Below are 15,193 nucleotides of genomic sequence, written 5' to 3'. Positions count from 1 at the left end.
CACAACACCGTGCATCCACTAGACCCAAGTGTTCAGTACTCTTTAATAAAATTTTAATAATAAAAGCCAGTGTGAGTTAGTTGCCCTCACTTAAAGACAGAGGAAACTCTCACAAGGATCTGTTTTTCTTGATTCTCTAGAAGAAGGCTCAGCAGCCTCCTTCCGTGAAGAGCTAGAGAATAAATCTTCCACCTCGAAGCCACGCGGCCTCTGCTGTTGTTACTCGCTTGTGCTGCGGGCGTCTGAACGCGATGCTAGACCGTCTACGAGCAAGTAGTCATGGCGGGTTTCCAGGAAAAAGTCATCACCACAGGCAGCCGGCTGCACTTGACCCGTGGGCTAGAGTCTGCCAAGCCCTGCTCAGGAAGCTGGAAACCCAGCAAAGGGCCACTGTCGCAAAAGCGGGGACCACAGAGTCAGACGCCTTGGGGGCTCAAAGGGAAACCCGACAGGAGAAGCCGGCTTGTTGGCAGCCAACTGGGAGTGGTGGTGACTGGGGTGAAAGGAAGGAGTCTACACGGTTCCCATCTCAGGACGTCAGCTCTCTGGGTGCGGAGCTGATCTTTTTAGAGATGCCAGAATTCCACTTTTTACACGAAATGTCTTGTTTTCAAATTAGTCCAATTTTTTTAAACCACAGGATTGGCTTCCTAGGGCAGCTGTAAAAGTTTACCACAAACTGGGTGCCTTAAAACAATGAGCATTTATTTGTTCACGGTTCTAGAAGTCCAAAAGTCAAGATGTCGGCAAGGCCTTCTCTCTCTGAGGCTCTGGGGGAGAATCTGTGTCATGCCTTTCTCTTATCCCTGGTGTTGTCAATCCTTGGTGCTCCTTAGCTATAGCCACGATCATTCCAGTCAATCTCCGTCTCCTGCTTCACACAACTTCCTCCCTGTGCTTCTCCCGTCGTCTTAGAAGGAGCCCAGTCATATGGATTAGGGCCACCTTAATATGACTATGTTTACAAAAATCCCAGTTCCAGGGCGCCTGGGTGGCTCAGTGGGTTAAGTCTCCGCCTTTGGCTCAGGTCATGATCTCGGGGTCCTGGGATGGAGCCCCGCATCGGGCTGTCTGCTCAGCAGGGAGTCTGCTTCCCTCTCTCTCTGCCTGCCTCTCTGCCTACTTGTGCTCTCTGTCAAATAAAAAAAAAAAAAAAAAAATCCCAGTTCCAAAGATCACATGAGTAGACACCAGGGAATAGGGGTTGGACATATCTTTTTGGGGGACATAATTCAACCCAAATGCAGCTCAGGGTCCTCCGGTTTGCAGCCTCTGTGTGAAAATCTCATGGGGTAAGCCAGTATGGTGAAAGATGGCTTTATTAGAACCCAAAGTGTTGCTCGGATCGGACCTGCACCGCTGCCTGCTTCCCACCAGCCCAATCCCCGGGTCAGTCTTCTTTCCAGATTTAAACACCACACAAGCCTTCTGGAAGGCAAGCGGACGTCCCCCGCTCGCAGCTCTCTGACAGCCGTTCCCGCGCCAGCTGTCAGGGGAGATGCCAGCGCTTCTGTTGATTTGACTGACAGCTGCACCAAGGGTCAGGTCAAGGCCAAGGACAAAGCAAGCATTGCTTAACAGACAGCAGCCCCCAAAGGCAGGAGGGACTCACACCCATACAAACAGTCTCTCAGGGTTTCCTGACTGAGAAAAAACATCTCATTCCCAGCTCCTGTCCAGCCAGTCAGCCTTGACAAACACCCAAAAGAGCCTTGAGACGCCCAGAAACAAGCCCAGCCCAGGGCCAGCTCATCAGAGATCCCATCTAATGATCATTAGAAGAAAGTCTGGGACAAGGAGTTCATTTCACCTGATGGTTTCATTCTAATTAGCCAAATGCCCGCAATAACTCTGTGCAAAGCCGGCCACTGTGATCAGACTCGCAGTGTGATGCTGGGAGAACGCACCATGGTGGTGACAGCTGCTGCCACCAGCTGGAGTCGTCTGACCCCAGCGAGGTCAGAACAGAAGCCAGAGCAGTCACACTTCTAAGAACGAGGTTTCTTCTATTTTCCCGTATCTTTTATTCAAACATCCAATGGATGCAAACTCTGCATTCAAATAAAGGAATGAATGAATGAAAGTCACGACCAGCACCATCTCTTACCTCATTTCCATTACATTAATGGCCAGAGTCAGGACCCCAAGGATACTGAAAGGACAGCTTCCCATTCCATTAATATTATCTTTTAAAAAATTTCCCAGCCAATGGTGTTAATGGATGCAAAATAAGAGAACTATAATAATCACCAAAGCTAGGGGTGCAGGACACAGTTGACTTACCAGTGCAGATTCCTGACAGCTCTCTGGCCATCTGTGCAACTCCTACTCAACCTTCAAAACCCACTTCATCTGAGAAACTTTACCCAACTTCTCTAGGCAAAGAAAGTCTCCTTAAGAATCTGGATATTCCTCCTGCCCCACGTCACAGCACCTTACTCCGGTTTATTTCTTCCATTTCTTCTGGAATGCACATCTGTGACGAGGGAAAGGACTTGGGTTTCTTTATCTTTGACTACTTAGCTACCATCATCAGGCCTGGCACACAGTGGACTCTGCCAGACATTTCCTGGAAGAATGAGCCTTGACAAAACACTGCGTGAGGTTCTGAGGGACGTGTCACGATGAAGAAAACAGAAAAGTAGAAGATCTCAAATAAAGGAAGCAAGAACAGTCCACAAAGAGCTACCATGGTAGGATTAAAAGGATGGGAAAAGGGCAGATCCACAAACCGATCCTATGAATGCAGCCTGCAGGGTAAGCTCTGGCAGCCCGGGTAGCTGGGAGCTCTATGGGAGGAGTGAAGACCCCTGCTGAAGATCCAGGTCAGTGAGGTCTGAGACGGGTGAAAGTTTAAGTGATAAGGAAGAGCGTTATTAGTTGTGTGTGGCAGTTTTCAGGACATCTATGACATGACCTACAATAAGAAATAAATATTTGGTCTTCATCCCCATTTCTGACCCAGAGCTCCTAAAGCCCCTGGGATTTCCTGAGGGCTAAAAGTAGTAGGCAAGAGTCTGGGACCAACCCCTTTCAGCCACACCTGAGTTTATGTTAATGAGGTGATTTTTGGAAAGCCCTAGCACAACCGCTGGGTGGGGGATGATTGCCAGGGGAGCCAACCAAGGGATTAGAGGGTTGGAACTTCCAGCCCCATCCCAGACCCCCAGAGAGGAGAGAGGGGCTGGAGGTTGAATTCATCTCTAGTGGCCAATGATTTAATCTCTGCCTTCCATAATGAAGCCTCCATAAAAATCCAATTAGCAATAATCGCGCCTCGGATAAACCTCATTGGCTACGATACTGCCACTGTGCAAAGCTGAAGCCTCCATAAAAATCCAAAAGGAAGGGTTCGAGAGCTTCCAGACTGATGAATCCTGGAGGAGCCAGGAGGGGGGGTGGCACGCCCAGAGAGAGCCTAGAAGCTCCGCACCTCTTCCCACAGCCCTCGCCCTCTGCTTCTCTCCCATCTGGCTGCTCCTGGGCTGCTCTCAGTTTATTACTGGTAAACTAATCAACAAACTGGTTCCAGGCATTCCACAAGCCAATCGAGCCAACAGTAGAACCCAAAGAGGGCGTTGTGGGAACCCTCCAATCCACAGCCAGGCGGTGGAAAGCACAGGGACAACCTGGACTTGTGACTGGACTGGAAATGGGGGCAAGTCTAGTGGGACTGAGTCCTTAACCTGTGGGATCTGATGCTAACTGCAGGTAGACAGGTCAGAATGGAGTTCAAGTGCAGAACACCCGGCGAGCACCGGAGAGTCAGTTCGTGGGAGAAAGCCCCGCACATCAGGTGTCAGAAGAAGCACTCTGGAAGCAGAGTATGGGAGAGAGGAAACACGGGAGTTTTTCCTTCTCAGCGCCCCTAAGTGCACCCCCCCACCCATGTTTTCGGCCAACTAAGATAGACAAAGAAGTACGGCTAGTGAGAGCCACACAACAAGTTCGTTACTATAAAGGTAACACTGGAGAATTCTGGTCTCCTGTTTACAGGAAGGCAAACGTCCTCATCTGAACCCCAGAGCTGGGCAAGCTAGCAACAGCCCCAGACAACACTAGAGATGTAAATGCACGCTGACATACCATTTTGCACCCATCAGACTGGTAAAAATTGCACAGTCTGGCGCCGAGCGTTGCCAAGGACACAGAGCCACCGGAACACCTCCACGTCGGCGGTGGGGGCACAAACCTGTACCACCACTTTGGAAAACAGTCTGGCGTCACCTCTTCGAGTGGAAGATGCACGGAACCCACGAGTCAGCGATTCTAGACACGCAGCCAAGAGAGGGCACGCACATGTGCATCAGGATACATGCGCGGAAATGTGCGGAGCAAAAGCAAGAGACAATGCAAACGTCTGCCGACAGTAAAACGGACAAATTATGATACGTTTATGACGGCGGAATAGTATACAGCTGTGGACATGGGGGGACCGCCGCCACACACAGCGACACGGGTGAGCTCCCAGGCACACGGCTGAGTGGGAAAGAGAAGTGACACAAAGACAGACCCAGGGCACCACCTCAGAGAGATGAGCCAAAACAGTGTATTATCTAGGGATGGAAAGAGAGAAGAGCAAAGGAAGAAGGAACTCCAATCTGGGAGGAACACACAGGGGGCTGACGAGGACAGCAGACACGCGATCTCTCATCCAACCCTGAACACGTGAGAGTGAACGGGATATAATTAAGGATTTTGCTAAGACAAGAAAAAGCTGAGACTGTCTGGGGATATCAAGACATACTGTCGTCCTTTGCAAGTCACCCCTTTACCCTATGTGGTAGGTACCTGTGTGTCCATTGCATGGTTGTAGTCTTACAAATAATTTATACACACGATTTTGTATGTATTCAAGTGCATTAAGAAAAACACACACATGCGTGCGCGCGCACAAACTGGCATCAAGAACGACATCTTCCCAAATGTTCTATGGCAGAGAGCATCTCCTGATGAAGTCGCTAGTGACCCTTCTGACCCTCAGCATCTGGCTGCATTTGAGCTAAGAGTGACATTCAAATGCAAACAGATGAGCCACACTCTGTTCAGGACACTCTGGAAATAGAAATGCCAACATCTGTAACAGGGACGGGTAATGACCCGCCAGGCAAGGCCACGACGTTAAATTAATCCTTAATGTGTTTGAGGGCTTTTCTCCTTTCATTGGGTCATTTAATAATGCGACGAATGACTTCTTCCCTCAGCCTTCAGCTCCCCCATCGCCATGGAGACGATTGTGAATCAGCTATCATAAATAAAAATAATCCAACTGCACACACCCGCGCCACATGCCACTTGGCTGTGGTGCCAGCTCAATTTTATTTTTTTCATGCCCAGAACTCACGGGAGCTCAAGGAACATGGGACGCCTCCAGAGAAATGGAAGCTATCTGGTACCTGTTTAAAGACAGGCGTAGGTCCCTTGGGCGGGCCTTCCTCTCACCAACCACTGGACCAAAGGGGGACCACTGAATAGGAACGTCCATCTGGGGAACAGAGAAGCCTGATTCATCAATAACTGTGCTATGGAAACAAACTGTTCCCGGGTGCCTGGGTGGCTCAGTGGGTTAAACCCTCTGCCTTCGACTCAGGTCATGATCTCAGGGTCCTGGGATCGAGCCCCGCATTGGGCTCCTTGCTTGTTGGGAAGTCTGCTTCTCCCTCTCCCTCTGCCTGCTGCTCTGCCTACTTGTGATCTCTATTTCCCTGTCAAATAAATAAAATCTTAAAAAAAAAAAAAAAAACTTGAAACAAACTGCTCCCGTACCCCTACACAATCCCCCAAAAGGATCCAAGAAGACTCCCCACCAACATACCCTCTCTTTTGGCTTGGCATCCAACATCCTCCCAAATCTGCCCTCACTGGCCCTTACCAAGGTCCCTCCACTGCTGTACATGGCTGTTTACCTAATGGTTTCAGGAACAGGGAATCCCACAATTAGAAAGTTACTCCCTTCCTAACTCTGCAGTCCTTCTCCTAAAGAGAGCCTCCATTTTGTGCCAGTGAGTCTCTAACACTTGGTTTATCAACCCAGTTAACCAAGAGACAGCACACCTTTGAAAGCTTCTGGCAAGCAACAGTATCTAGCTGGAATTTAAGACCATTGTTTTGTTTTCATTGTCTTTGTTTTGAAGGTTTCCATGTACTTACAGCAAGTAATGCTGGCTCTCAGCTTCTGAGAGCGATAGACACTGCTTTTAAAATACACATAGTTAAGTAGAATCATTGAGCCCATTTTAAAATTACATATTAAATAAAAAACAGCACAGCAACACCTCAGATGTGACAACAAATCACAAAGGTCATACATCAGGGACCCAAGTCTGGGAAACATGGCCTCCTCAGTGCACCCTCTGTCCTTCCTCCCTGTCCCCGTGCTGGATGTGAGCCTCGTGGCTCTACAGTCCAAGGCTGCTGACAGTACAGAGGAGGACCAGAGACATTAGGAAACAGAAGCAGAGTTTGGGAGAAATGGAGTACCGGCTCCGGAGGGGTCTCTTACCACTTCACTCTGACGCATTTTTTTTAAACTTTCTTCACTCAGAGCTGATGAGCTGTGAAAGGCTGCATATGGCCGCCCACGGCCACGGGTCAGGGATAACAGCCTCTCAACACCAATCCTTCCCTTATATGCATAGCCATGCCCGTGGCAGACATCGCCAATCAATCACAGAGCGCCTGCCTGCACCAGTCACCTCCCACAGCAATATGTGTCTGAATATTTCTAGCACTTGAAAATGTTTTAATAGAACGTGAAGTGAAACAGTTGTTTTTAAGTCTTGTGCCATAGTTCTGTGCTTTTGCTGTGGGCTACTACACATCCTGTTTTGGAAATAGGTGACATATAAACACTTTAATAAGGAGAGAAAGCAGCTTTAGTCATAACTGATCGGAGCTACATAAAAACCCTTCCAATCCTGGAAGTTTAGAAAGTAATTTTGAGACAATCAAGTTGACTTTTTTTAATGATAATAATTAACCTTTGCTGAAGGTGCAGTTCTAAAGGAGAAAAAAAAACACATTGTTGGTAGACAGTAACAAATAATCTTTCTAAAAATTAATCTGGCAACATGAATTGAAAGACTGAAAAATAATAATACCCTTAACCTAGGAACTGTGTTGCTAAGAATCTATAGGAAATTGTCAGAGATACAAGAAAATTCACTACAACAAACCCATGGCAGTGACAAGCCACACCAATCTAACCACTCAAAAATATAGATTGGTTACATTTTAAAGGGTATGCACCTGCACAGAAATGCCCGGGAATCTTCAAAAATCATTCCTGAAGAACATTTAAAGGCACAGGACCATACTCAAAATCCCACGAAAAATGGAAAAAAAAAAAAAGGTATATCAAGGTATAACCCTTTACATTTAGAAGGATCATCTCAGGGTGTGTGTGCATGTGTGTGCACCTGCATATGGGTTTACACTGTACAAAGATTGGGAGAAAGTGGGGTGTGGGGATGGGGTCACCGGGTGATGGGCATTAAGGAGGGCATGCGATGGAATGAGCACTGGGTGTTGTATGCAACTGATGAATCACTGACCTCTACCTCTGAAACTGACAATGTGCTGTATGTTACTTAATTGAGCGTAAATTAAATTAAAATATAAAACAAAACAAAGGGTGCCTGGGTGGCTCAGTTGGTTGAGAGTCTGCCTTGGGCTCAGGTCATGATCCTGGAGTCCCAGGATCGAGTCCCGCATCAGGCTCCCTGCTCAGCAAACGGTCCTGCTTCTCCCTCTGACCTTCCCCCCTCACACTCGCTCTCATTCTCTCTCTCTCTAATAAATAAATAAAATCTTTAAAAAAAAAAAAAACAAAGATTTGGAGAAAGTAAATTAATGGTGATTTCTTATATTTATTCTTCATCTTTTTCTATATTCTGTAAATTTTCAATATTACTTTTAAAACTAGGGTTGGGAGGAAGAATGTTTTCTAAGAATTTTCAAGAGGATGAATAGCTTAGCTTTACTAATCCCTGAGTTTGTTTTATATTTGGGGGAAAATAGCTTAAGTTTGTGGATACTTTTACTTGAAAGCAAAAGAGGTAGCAGCAAGAGCAGCAAAGAGAACCAGGTTTGCAGATCGCAAGTGCCTTGGCCTCCAATACACCCAAGACACAGTAGAGGAGGCAATGTCCCCCCTTTGAGTGCGGCTCACTTGTGGGATGATTGAATCAACTCAGCTTCCTCTTCTGTAAATCTGGGTTGAGCCGTGGGTACCAGCAGCAACTAAGAGCAGTTCTTTTTTTTTTTTTTAAGATTTCTATTTATTTATTAGGAAAGGGGGAGGGGAAGAGGGAGAAGAAGGAGAGACTCTCCAGCAGACTCCCCACCAAGTGTGGAGCCCAACACGGGGCTCAATCCCACAACCCTGAGGACATGACCTGAGCTGAAATCAAGAATGCTCAACTTACTTGGCCACCCAGGAGCCCTTAAGAGTGGTTCTAACAGAAAGGCACAATGCTGGTCTCTCAGCACCCCCCCCCCAGGAATAAAGCATGAGCTCAGAATGGCACCCCGACAGTAGGAGAGGGTTGGCATGAACTCTAACACCCTCTCACACCCAAGAATCAAGGGCACACACTGGAAAAAAGCTACCTGAAGTCAGAGATATGGTGTGTTTCCATCCATTCCAAAGAGACTTACTGGCACCTACTGTGTGCTGGGTCCTAGAAATACAGGGATGAACAGGGCAGACACAGCTTCATCCCTGCCGTCACAGAGCACATAGCCCAGTCAAGTGGAAGGAACACTGACCAAGAACTAATGACTGGATATGTGCCATCAGAGCCTGTGGTGGGAGGCTCTAGCCCATCTAATTCTCGGCAGAAAGCTGAAGGACAATGAATCATGGCCAGGGGACAAGATGGGGAAGAAGAATCTAGACAAGAGGAAAGATGATTGCAGAGGACAGTGGAAGAAATTCTGCATGGAGTGTGGCTCCAAGGGAGACAGGCAAGACGGTAGAGAAGAAGGCAAGGACCAGCTCCTAAGGGTACCGAAAGATTTTAAAGGAAGAAGGAACACCCACATTTCTAGAAGTCATGTTGAACATCTACAACGGACGGAGTACAGTCAGAAGAAAATGCTATGGTCCAACCTGTGGACAGACCCTGAGAAACTTGCCCCAGTCCGTCTAATCCTATGTACCTTGGGAAGACAGGCCACTGTGTATGTTAGATTGTGTCCAAAGTAAGAGTTAGTAGGTCTCAAGTGGCAACTGAAAAGCCACCCTACAGATATGTGCATCAGTACTTGGACAGCGACCGTGGCCGCTCAGAGGGCTTTTCATACACTCCCTACTGAGTTCCCCACCACTGAGATTAACAAATCCCTAACTCAAATAAAGATTCCTCCATTTATTCTCCAACATACCCTCAGCAACAATCAGCGGCCTGTTTTGGCCCGGGCGGGGAGGGGGTTGGCGCGCAGGTGGCGCGCGGTGCTCATGACCACTACAAACAAAAACTACATCTCCCAGGTTCCTCTGCAGCTAAGAGAGGCCATATAACTGACACCCACCCAGCACCCTTGCAGCCCATCCTTCTCATTCTGGTTGCTGCTGCGGCCACAGGCAAACACACAGGTAGGGTGACAGACAACGGTAGCACTGTAGATCCCTTGCTGGCTGCTCAGAGTCTCAGAAGAGATTCTTCCCAGCCACTATGCATAGATGCAAAACCGCCCATGCAAGAGAATTAGTGAGCTAGGAGCAGCCCTTGACCAACAGGGTGAATAGCCCTTGCTACCACATCTCAGGCAAACCACCCTAAGGTGTCCCCCACACTGCTCCCAGAAGCCACCTCCGCAGGGCTGAGCCCCAGCTGCTCACAGTGGTAACCAGATGAAAATACAGCCTGAACTTGTTCTCCCTCCTACCCCATTTTCTCTTCCCAGGCACCTCATTCCACTTCCTCTGAATCCATTTCAAAATAAGTTAACTGCTCCTAAGTCCTTCTGTCGGGTTCTGCTTTCAGGAGGAAGCCAAGTTAACGTAACTTAAGTTCATGAAATGGGACATTAGGGAGGTTCTACAAGCAACTTCTTAAAAAGCAGTCTTAAGGAGCATGGATATACACTTTCTTGCCCTTGGCCTTTCCCTGTCCGGCTGCCTGGAATATGGGAGTGACGGCTGGGGCTCCATCTTGAACCATGAAGACAGACCAACCCCTTAGGAATGGTGGTGAACAGAAAGGAACTTGAACTTGAGGGTTTTGCCGAGTGCAACTGCCATACCAGGTCTGCACACGTATTTACACCCTGTTATATACACTTCTATCTTGCTTTAACCATTGTTACTTAAGGCCTCAGCTATCTGGGGCCAAATCTGTACTACAGCTAACACATACCATAAGTCATCAGTCTTGCCCCACGCTGGATCCTACTGCACTAGGGAAATTTAAGGTGAGAGTACAATCCCCAATCTCTCATTTTATTTAAACAAGGAGTACATTCTAATTCATCTCGGGTCAGAACTCAGTATATCCTCTCCTGAGATCCCCTGACAAGCGACGGTATTGAGAATCCTTAGGACACAGGTAAAGAGCTAATTACCAGACTCCACTCCCTTTGCAGCTCCCAACATCTCTCTAATCTTCAAGAACAATGTCATTCAAACAGCACCTCTGCTGGGCACCAGAAAGGCTGCCTGCCTCACTTCACAAAGGCCTTGCATCTCTGTCCCCCACCTCCCCCCCCCCCATCAGCAGCCAAAAAATCACTCTTTCTCCTGGTGCCACTGGGGGAAGGTGAAGCGTCACAGAGAGCCTCCGACTTCCGAGAATTCTAACACTCAGTGCTACCTGACCCCCAACCAGCTGCTAGGTTGCAGATGCTCAGGTGATGAAGCCAACAGGGAGAAACCCGCCCAGCTCTGTTCCATGAGCTACAAAGTAGCCATAGATAACATCAGAGCTGCACCTTGGAGCCCGAGATCCTGCAGAAGAGGGTCTGGCTTCAGGGCTCTTCTGCCCAAGGTGGAGGAAAACAGCGGCTCCAGCAAAGAATCAAATGAATTCTTTGAGTGGATAAAACAGATTCCAACTTGCTAGTCAATGAGGTAGTGATTCTTCTGAACAGCCTGTGAGGGCAGGAGCCAGCGGCATGGGAAGGTTGCCAGGGAGATGAAGCACATGCTGGGAGGTGCAGGCCCCATCCGAGGGCTAAGCTGCTGTGTGACCCTCGGCCGCTCTCAGCCTCGCTGGGCCTCACTAATCCTGCTTGTTTTGTAATCTTAGTTCTATTTATTTATTAAATAGGTGAAACATTTACAAGGTTCAAACTTCAAAAGGTACAAGATTCTCGAGTAAAATATCTCCCTCCATGACTGTCTTGCAGCCGCTCAAATTTCCAGAAGGAACCAGTTATCAGTTTCTTAGGAAACTTCCAGAAATATTTTACAAAAGCAGGAACAAGCACACACAGCCTTCTGTGTTTGTTCCTTCCTTTCACATAAATAACTGCATATACTATATGCCCTGTTCTGTATCTTGCTTTGTTTTGTTTCTCACTTAGCAATATCCTTCGGTTACAGCTAACGTAAAATGTGTTCATTCTTTTTTATAGCTGCATACCATGCCATTGTGGGAATGCACCAAAATGTATTTAACCAGCCCCTCCAGATGGACATTCAGGTAGCTTCCAGTGATTTGCTACTGCAGGGTTGCAATAAAAACCTCAAATATAGGTTAATGTGCATATACACAGTCTCCCTGAATGATATGTTCCCAGATGTGGAACTAAGGAGTTACAGAGTATACACATTTATTATTTTGCTGGACAATACCAAATCACTTTGTGAGAAAGTGAACCAACACAGCCATCACCAGTGTGTAAAAGTCTCAACTTCCCCACTTATGGAGCTGAGAGTCCTGGGGTCTCCCCAAGTTCTTCAGGCCAGAGGACAATACTGTCTTGATGTGGCATAGTCAGGGCAGAAATCAGAAATCAGGGGTCCACGGGCCAAATGTGCCTCACACAATTTATTATTAATTCAACAACACAGAATTTCTTAAATTGAAGCAACACTAAAAAATCAAATTCTCATTTAAAAAAAAACCCATTTAAAAAAAAATACTTCTCATTAAAAAAAAAAAAATCAAACTGTTAACTGTAAGCTTGCATTCCTACAGGGCAATAAGCAGCAGTCCCTAATCCGCAGCAGCCTGCCCTCACCCCATGCTCAAACTCTCCAAGGAGCCACAATCCCCACCACTCCCTACTGTGTTCCCAACCAGGAGTACGAGTTTCAGTTATCTCTCGTCATTCTACCTGCAGTGCACTTTCCTTGTCATAGAGAAACAGTCCTCTATAACCATGCACTTCTCAGAAAGTAAGAGGAAAAAGAGAGCTAATATAACAGAAAATCGCTAATTCCAGTTTCCTTTCTGCCCTTCGTCCTTTTGGCAATAGAACCAACCCCCACCCCCGCCCCACCAGAAAAAAAACTTGGGCTGCGCACAAGGCCAGATATGATTTTCCCGAGTCTTCCTGCAGCTAACCGTGACCACAGGACTCAGGTCCAGGCTCAGGGACATAAGCTGAGTGATATGCACAATTCCCAGGTCACATCCCTTGGAAAGGAAATTTCCCAGGGTGCCTGGCTGGCTGTCAGAAGAGCATGCGACTCTCGATCTCGGGTTGAGTGTTCAAGCCTCGTGTGGGGTGGAGAGCTTACTTAAATAAATGAAACTCTGAAAAGGAAATTCCCCACTCTACTTCCTATTTCACGTCCCCTTCCTCCATGGAATGTGTGGGGAAAGATACAAACTCACCACGGGATACAGACCCCACCCTAGGGGATGAAAGAGCAGAGGTAAGGAACCCCTCAATCCCAGGATGACCTCGAAGGTCAGAGCAACTGCCTACCCGACCGCTCGCCTAAATTAGGATGGTTACATGAGAAAGAAAAAACTCCTGGTTTTTGTTCCTTATTTGAGCCACTGGACTTCGGAGTCTCCATGATTCGGCAGTTTCTCCTGCTCTCAAAGACAGAGAAGAGAGAAAGCCTGTTTCGCAGCGAATGGGAAGAACATTCTGAAGGATGAAACACGCAAACACCCAGCCTGCTTTACCATCTCCGGTGCCTGGCCGGCTCTGCAGGCCCCTGAGACTATGGGGCATGGATCCATCCCTAGGCCCGTTCACTGACTTCGTGATAGCCCATCCAAAGTCCCATATCCACATTCAATTACAAATTAAAGGACTTCACTTCCAAACAGAAAAAGCTGAATTATTTGATAATTAATGTTGACACAAGTGATGTGCTCCTGGGATTTAAATGCAGAGGACACAATTCATCCTAACACTACGATCAACTCCAAATATCAAATATTTAGTCAGAAATCACAGACGTACCAGAAGAAAACGGGGTGACATTTTTTACAACAGTGGAGTAGAGAAGGCCTAACACAACCCCAGTCCACAGCCCAACCCCAACAATCTCCAACCCCAACTATGTCAAAACAGAAGACTCTCCAAAAAAAGAGGCTGTTGGCAGTGGTGACCTCTGTGAATGGACATGGCTTCAGCAACTGACTTGTCCTTTTTATTTAATGCCCTTGTGTAACATGTGTCTGTATTACTCTTAAAATTGTTTAAACCACAATTACGCTGTTACAATAGATTTTCAAATGAAATTAATGTCCATCGACAGAACGGGTAAACAGCAATATATTCAAATAAGGCAAATACTCCACAGCAGGAGTCCTCAAACCCAGATAATCTATATCCCAGGTTTTGTTGGCTATATAGTCTTTGTTACATATTTGGTTTTTTTGGAGTTTCTTACAACCCTTCACAAAAATTAAAAGCCACTCTTTGCTCATGAGGTCATAGCTTGCCAGCCTCTGCTCTGTCGAACAAGAAGAATGAATGGGCCACAGCTATGTAATATGGTGGTTGGGTCTCAGAGATGTAAGGTGCAGCAACAGAACCCCCCTGCATGATTTATTTCATGTCTCTGAAGTTCAAAAATAGGCAAAAGTGATCTATGCAGTTAGCCATCAAAGACTGGGCACCCAGGGCTGGTGAGAGGGCACCACAGTAGTTAGGAGCAGGTGGCAGAGGCTTCTGGGTGACTGGACACACCCACGTGTCAGTCTGTAAGTGATGGAGCTGGTTGCCTGTACTTCATGCACTTTTCTGAATACACACCATAGTTCAACAACAACAAAAAAGTTAAGGGCACCTGGGTGGCTCAGTCGGTTAAGCGTCTGCTGTTGGTTGAGGTCATGATCTTAGGGTCCTGGGATCAAGCCCTGCACTGGGATCCCCATTCAGCAGGAAGTCTGCTTCTCCCTCTCCCTCTGCCCCTCGACCACACCTCCCCAAATTGTGCTCTCTGCTCTCTCAAATAAATAAAATCTTTTTAAAAAATTAAAAAACAATGCACTTCACAGGGAAAGATCTGAGTTTTCACGTGCCCGTGTGGGAATACATGCATTCACACAAGGAAAAGGAACCAGAGAGGAATATGCCAAGACACCACTTTTGGTTATCTCTAGGAATTGGGAGTTTGGATGATTTTTATTTTCTTCCTTCTACTTTGCTGCAGTTTCTAAGTTTCTACGATGAATGCAGATGGCCTTTACAATCAAAGGGGGGACAGAAACCAGATTGGAAAATAAATTTAGCCACTTACCATCGTGTTTTGAGAATAAGGGGTGCACTTTTTCTATTAAAAGGGAAGACGTGCTTGGCACGGAGCAAGTGTGCCCTGCTTCACTCTCCTGTTCCCCAGAGACCCCCGCAGACCCGGCCTGGGAATGACCGACAACCTTCTTCCTGCCTGAGTCAGCTCACCCCTGCAACATTCCTGCACCGTTCACTTGAGTAGTTTGTGCAGACCATGGACATTCTGCAGCCTGGGGAAAGCTGCTGCTTCCCGGCTCCCACTCCAGCAGCCATCATTGGAGTCGGGCACTTGTGAGGGCACACCTGGATCCTGGGCCTGCTACCCCACCTGTCAGAATGTGCCCCCTGCTTTGCATGGGCCCCCCTGGCTATGACAGCTCCACCAGAGCACCATACCCTCTCTGACTCCCCAGGGCCCGTCTAGCAGAGTAGACAGAATAATGGCCCCCAGAGTGCCCACATCCTAATTCCCAGAACCTGTGAATGCTACTTTACATGACCCAAGGGATTTTGCAGATGTAGTTAAAGACGTTGAGATGGAGAGATC

General features: G+C 47.3%; 1 protein-coding gene and 1 pseudogene across 1 annotated transcript in view; both read right to left on the bottom strand.

Annotated features, from left to right (window-relative positions):
- Positions 1-15,193, bottom strand: part of TMEM132B (transmembrane protein 132B) — a 351,155-nt gene that overhangs the window by 266,417 nt on the left and 69,545 nt on the right. The window lies entirely within an intron of this gene.
- On the bottom strand, positions 3,202-3,321 carry LOC123954744 (annotated as a pseudogene).

Source organism: Meles meles, chromosome 12, assembly GCF_922984935.1.
Source record: "Meles meles chromosome 12, mMelMel3.1 paternal haplotype, whole genome shotgun sequence".
Taxonomy (NCBI): Eukaryota; Metazoa; Chordata; class Mammalia; order Carnivora; family Mustelidae; genus Meles; species Meles meles.
This window is presented reverse-complemented; position numbering and strand designations above follow the sequence as displayed.